This window comes from Euprymna scolopes, chromosome 14 (genome assembly GCF_053919585.1).
Source record: "Euprymna scolopes isolate OS-2025 chromosome 14, ASM5391958v1, whole genome shotgun sequence".
Lineage (NCBI taxonomy): Eukaryota > Metazoa > Mollusca > Cephalopoda > Sepiida > Sepiolidae > Euprymna > Euprymna scolopes.
Genome location: NC_136495.1, coordinates 112602349 through 112609617, shown reverse-complemented (window position 1 = coordinate 112609617; position 7269 = coordinate 112602349). Strand labels below are relative to the sequence as shown.

The following is a 7269-nucleotide window of genomic DNA, read 5'->3' as shown; positions in this document are numbered from 1 at the left end:
CCCTGGCAACGCCTAGAAACCAGCTAGAACATGTATTTCAGTCAATCTTTATTATATCCTGGGCTATGCCGGGAAACCAGCTAATCTCTTTTTAGTGACTTGACCACCAAAATACCTCCCTAAGTGTGTCCTTTCTTTTGAACTTATTAGATATAGGTATCTAGAAATGTGTGTGAAATTTTGTTGAATGCATTGTTCACTATGATTTTCTTATTGTTCTACACAATATCAACTGTAGCGAAATAACACAGTAAACTTAGTGTAGTGTTAGAATAAAGAGCAAAGGAAAAAATTAGAATCATATTTTGTAATTGCAAATCTAAATTTGCTAGCATGTACCAGTATTTGCCAGGTTGTGGAAATTTGGAACTTATAACATATGTAGTGGCCTTTTCCTAGATACCTATTGCTAAAAATTATACTTTCATTTTGTTAGAAAAATCTCTCTTCAGATGCCCTGCATCATTCAAAATAAAAACAAATATTTTTATAATTGTTTCAGTATATTGCTACACAATGTGAAAGTTTTTAACGTTTGTAAAAAAAATCATGAATGTGCTTATATTGCAAAAAAGAAAATATCAGTGCACAGTATTGAAAGTGTTTGAGATTCAAAAGTCTGTAACATTTCTACTAACTTCATAAGATGTCATGTGAGAAACTGAATTGAATATCAAGACATTATCTGAAGCGTTTTTATTTTGGTGTAACATATGTGTTTACAGTGAACCTTAACTTTTAATAAACAGATTGGTATGCAATGACATAGGCTAAGAATCTTTAAAATATATATAAATTGGAAAAATGTGTGAACAAATGAAAAAAAAATGATCCGCTCCACTTGATGACATCAAGCACAGTAATATTTTAGTGAAGAAAATATGAAATTGATGTTCAGTGATTAGTTTGGATGAATGAGAAAATGTAATTGTTTGATGCATAAAAATAACTCAGTTGCTGTATTTGATATTAAGCAGCAAAATATAGTGATTTGAATATTTGGGAAAACATCAAACCAGATTATGTAAAAAGAAAAAAAAAAGATGAAATTAGAAAATATATATTTTATGTTTATGAGTTCTGCCAATCAAAATTTTGTGGCAGAAATTGGGTGATTACCATGCAATTTTATTTTGGTAAAATTCTTAAATTATTAGAATGTTTATTATAATTTCTAATTAGTGACTTGTTATAATCAAAATCCGCCCTAAAGAGTGTCCTTTATTTTATTAGGTATCAGAGTAGGTATCAAGATTTCTACTTCTATACAAATGTGATATTTCAGATCTGTACATAAAAAATTTGTTGAATATATAGGTTGAGAATTGTTCTGTGTCGCTCTCTCTCACACACACACGCATTCTCACTTTTATAGATATAATAGATAGATTACTCTAGATATATTTTCATATGTCTGAATACCCTATATACAAATTTTCAAATCTGTAGATAAAAAAATTTGTTGAGTATATAGGTTGAAAATTGTTCTCTCTCTCTCACACACACATTCTCAATTTTAGAGATATAATAGATAGATTATGCTAGATATATTTCCATATGTCTGAATACCCTATATACAAATTTTCTAATCTGTAGATCAAATATTTGTTGAATATATAGGTTGAAAATTGTTCTTACTCTCTCTCTCTCTCTCTCTGGCTACCTCACACACACATTCTAACTTTTATAGATATAATAGATAGATTATGCTAGATATATTTCCATATGTGTGAATACCCTATATACAAATTTTCTAATTTGTAGATAAAAAATTTGTAGAGTGCATAGGTTGAGAATTGTTCTCTCTATCTCTCACACACACACATTCTAACTTTTAAAGATATAATAGATTATGCTAGATATATTTCGATATTTCTGAATACCCTATATATAAAAATTTGTTGAATGTATAGGTTGAGAACTGTTCTCTCTCTCTCTCTCTCTCTCGCTCACACACACACACATTCTCACTTTTATAGATATAATAGAAAGATTATCCTAGATATATTTCTATTTGTATGAATACTCTATATACAAATTTTAAAATCTGTAGATAAAGAATTTGTTGAGTATATGGGTTGAGAATTGTTCTCTCTCTCTCTCTCTCTCTCTCTCTCACACACACACACATTCTCACTTTTATAGATATAATAGATTATGCTAGATATATTTCCATATGTCTGAATACCCTATATACAAATTTTCAAATCTGTAGATAAAAAATTTGTTGAGTATATAGGTTGAGAATTGTTCTCTCTCTCTCTATCACACACATTCTCACTTTTATAGATATAATAGACAGATTATGCCAGATATATTAAAATATGTCTGAATGCCCAATATACAAATTTTGAAATCTGTAGATAAAAAATTTGTTGTATACATAGGTTGACAATTGTCCTCTCTCTCACACACACACATTCTCACTTTTATACATATAATAGATAGATTATGCTAGATATATTTCTATATGTCTGAACACCCTATATACAAATGTTCAAATCTGTGGATAAAAAATTTGTTGAATGTATAGGTTGAGAATTTTTATCTCTCTCTTTTTCTCTCTCTCTCTCTCGCTATCTCACACACACGCATTCTCACTTTTATAGATAAAATAGATAGATTATGCTAGATATATTTCCATATGTCTGAATACCCTATATACAAAGTTTCAAATCTGTAGATAAAAAATTTGTTGAATATATAGGTTTAGAATTGTTCTCTCTCTCTCACACACACATTCTAACTTTTGTAGTTATAATAGATAGATTATGCTAGATATATTTCCATATGTCTGAATACCCTATATACAAATTTTCTAAACTGTAGGTAAAAAATTTGTTGAGTATGTAGGTTAAGAATTGTTCTCTCTCTCTCTCACACACACACACACACACAAGTTCTCACTTTTATAGATATAATAGATAGATTATGCTAGATATATTTCTATATGTCTGCCTACCCTATATACAAATTTCCAAATCTGTGCCCAAAAATGTGTGGAATATATAGGTTGAGAATTGTTCTCTCTCTCTCTCTCTCACACATATTCTCACTTTTATAGGTTATATAGGTTGAGAATTTTTTGCTCTTTCCATCACTCACATTCACACTTTTATAGATATAATACATAGATTATGCCAGATATATTTACATATGTCTGAATACCCAATATACACATTTTCAAATCTGTAGATAAAAAATTAGTTGAATATATAGGTTGAGAATTGTTCTCTCTCTCTCTTTCTCTCTCTCTCACACACACATTCTCACTTTTATAGATATAATAGATAGATTATGCTAGATATATTTCCATACGTCTGAATACCCTATATCCAAATTTTCTAATATGTAGATAAAAAATTTGTTGAATATATAGGGTGAGAATTTTCCTTCCTCTCTTTCTCTCTCTCTCTTTCTCACACACACACAAGCTGAAAATTGTTCTCTCTCTCTCTCTGACTCTCTCTCTCTCTCTCTCACACACACACACATGGTCATTTTATAGATATAATAGATAGGTTATGCTAGATATATTTCTATATGTCTGAATACCCTATATACAAATTTTTAAATCTGTAGATAAAAAATTTGTTGAGTATATAGGTTGAGAATTGTTCTTTCTCTCTCTCTCACACACACATTCTCACTTTTATAGATATAATAGATTATGCTAGATATATTTCCAAATGTCTGAATACCCTATATACAAATTTTCAAATCTGTAAAGATAGAATTTGTTGAATATATAGGTTGAGAATTGTTCTCTCTCTCTCTCTTTCACACACATTCTCACTTTTATAGATATAATAGATAGATTATGCTAGATATATTTCCTTATGTCTGAATACCTTATATACAATTTATCAAATCTGTAGATACAAAATTTGTTGAGTATATAGGTTGAGAATTGTTCTCTCTCTCTCTCTCTCTCACTCACTCACTCACTCACTCACACACACACACACACATTCTACCTTTTATAGATATAATAGATTATGCTAGATATATTTCCATATGTCTGAATACCCTGTATACAAATTTTCAGATCTGTACATAAAAATTAGTTGAATATATAGGTTGAGAATTGTTCTCTCTCTCTCTCTTCTCTCTCTCTCTCTTTCACACACATTCTCACTTTTCTAGATATAATAGATAGATTATGCTAGATATATTTCCATATGTCTGAATACCCTATATACAAATTTTCTAATCGGTAGATAAAAAATTTGTTGAATATATAGGGTGAGAATTGTACTTACTCTCTCTCTCTCTCTCTCTCTCTCTCACGCACACATTCTCACTTTTATGGATATAATAGATAGATTATGCTGGATATATTTCCATATGTCTGAATACCCTATATACAAATGGTCAAATCTGTAGATAACAAATTTATTTAATAGATAGGTTGAGAATTGTTCTCTCTCTCTCTCTCGCAACCTTACACACACAACCACACGCAAACATTCTGACTTTTATAGATATAATAGATCGATTATGCTAGATATATTTCCATATGTCTGAATACCCAATATACAAATTTTCAAATCTGTAGGTAAAAAATTTGTTGAATATATAGGTTGAGAATTGTTCTCTCTCTCTCACACACTCACATTCTCACTTTTATAGATATAATGTATAGATTATGCTAGATATATTTCTATATGTCTGAATACCCTATATACAAAGTTTAAAATCCGTAGATAAAAATACGTTGAGTATATAGGTTGAGAATTGTTCTCTCTCTCTCTTACGCACACACACACACACACACACACACACACACACACACATTTTCACTTTTATAGATATAATAGATAGATTATGCTAGATATATTTCCATATGTCTGAATACCGTATATACAAATTTTCAAATCTGTAGATAAAAAATGTATTGAATATATAGGTTGAGAATTGTTGTCTCTCTCTCTCTCTCTCTCTCTCTCTCTCTCTCTCTCTCTCTCTGGCTACCTCACACACACACACATTTTCACTTTTATAGATATAATAGATAGATTATGCTAGATATATTTCCATATGTCTGAATACCCTATATACAAACTTTCAAATCTGTAGATAAAAAATTTGTTGAGTATATAGGTTGAGAATTGTTCTCTCTCTCTCACACGAAACTGTGCGCTCGGCTTCTTCCCCCCCTTCCCACCCCAAATGCTTGGGAAACTGTGCACTGTTTTTGTTGGTTTTCAAGCTGCCTCTTCCCCCCCCCACACACACACAGTTTAACAGTAGTAGGAGGTCAAGAGAAAGAGGGTGAGAGAGAGAGAAGAGTAAGTTGGTGAGAGAGAGAGAAAAGAGAAAGAGGGTGTTGGTTTTATATTTTTATTATCGTCTAATATTTTGAAAGCTGAATTTCTAATAAAATGTGCATCTATAGGAGATAATGCCTGGGAATGTGTTCCCCCCCCCCACAGTTTAACAGTGGTGTGACGTCAAGAGAAAGAGGGTGAGAGAGAGGGAAGAGTAAGTGGGTGAGAGAGAGAAAGAGAGAGAAAAAAAAAGAAAGACGGTGTTGGTTTTGTGAAAAAAGTTGTTATTTACAATTGTTCGCATTCTTGGCCTTTTGGTCAAGATCAAAGTGTAGTATCTGTTCTTCAGATGCTGCACTTCTATTTCTTGTTCTCTTTCGGTGGAGGAGAAATCCTCCACGACTGAGACAATTTTTATTTTTGTACCTTTTCTCCACGTTAAAAAACGACCCTGGTGTCTAACTCTGTCCCGTGGGGAGGCATAGTAAATAGGTACAATTGTTCGCCATTAGTGGATGTTGACGTCACGTCACGTGACATGACTAAGCGTTTTTTTTTTTAGTATGAATAACATTTTTTGTTTTAATTATAAAGTCTACACTTAATTTTATAGAAAATGATGTATATATAATAGAAAAAAAAAAATTACTGGTTTTGTTGGATTCAAGTGGATCCCCCCCCCCTCCAGTTTAAGAGATAGCAGGTCACGTGGTAATATACAAAATGGCTAGCGTAAATATAAAGATTGGTTTTTTTATCGACGAATATTTTGAAAGCTGAATTTTTTTTTATTCCTGTACATTTTTTCCTGATATTTTTCGTTAAAACTCTTGTATAAATACTATTTTTAACCAGTTAAATACGTTGGAGACATTGTCATGGAGTTTAATAATCTCTAGAACAAAGCAGAAGAGAAATTACAAAAGTATCGGTAAAACAAAGTGTTTGTTTACATTTGTTCGCCATTACTGGATGTTGACGTCACGTCACGTGACATGACTAAGCGTTTTTGGATTATGTAATATTAACATTAAAATGACAGGTTTTTTGGGGGGCCCCCCTAGGAGAGAAATGATCAGTTCACCCCCTTTTAATGGTCCGTTTGGTGTGGAATTTCGATATTTGTCATGCGGGTGATCAAGGTTCAATATGATACATAATTTGTCAACTTTGGTTGTGTCTGTCAAAAGTTTGAGCTGACGTCACGTCACGTGACACGTATTGAATAACGTTAAAATGACAGGTTTTTTGGGGGGCCCCCCTAGGAGAAAAACGATCAGTTGACCCCTTTCTACTGGTCCGTTTGACGTGAAATTTCGATATTTGTCATCCGGGTGATCAAGGTGCAATATGATACCAAATTTGTCAACTCTGGTTCCGTCTTTCAAAAGTTTTAGCGTTACAAACAAACATACATACATACATACATACATACATACATACACACCGATTTTTGCCTTTTATATATATAGATGTAACCTTTTATTTTATCGCTACATTTTCATATTATAATACATCTCCACACGCAACACACGAACATTCACAGACACACGCACACACACACACACACACACACACACACACACATACACATATACATGCACATTAAAAACGGTCAAAAGTTATTGGCCGTTTACTTAGAATAGTTGCTTTATGCAAAATTTGTGGTTGAATATAGTTAGATTTGTGCTCATTTTTAGATTAAATACTAATTCCTATAAACCTCCCACTACCACCACCTATACGGCATGATCACGTTGGCACGCCGGTTCTCGTTAGATCACTGAAGTTAAGCAGCGTTGAGCCTGGTCAGTACTAAAATCGGTGACCGTTTTGGGGAATTACAGGTGCTTTATGTGCTCTCCGCTTATCTCGGCATTGTTTCCAGTTGTCCGGAACCTCCACTTGCCACGTGACTCAAGCAGTACCGATTCAGATGTGTGATTAGAGTTGCGCAACCCTTGCCTCACAATAAAACACGCAACTACTCTTAAAGAGG

General features: G+C 32.4%; 1 pseudogene; it reads left to right on the top strand.

Moving 5' to 3' along the window:
* The first annotated feature begins 5567 nt into the window (after positions 1 to 5567).
* LOC145293520 (U2 spliceosomal RNA) lies at positions 5568 to 5701 on the top strand (annotated as a pseudogene).
* The last annotated feature ends 1568 nt before the right edge of the window (positions 5702 to 7269 follow it).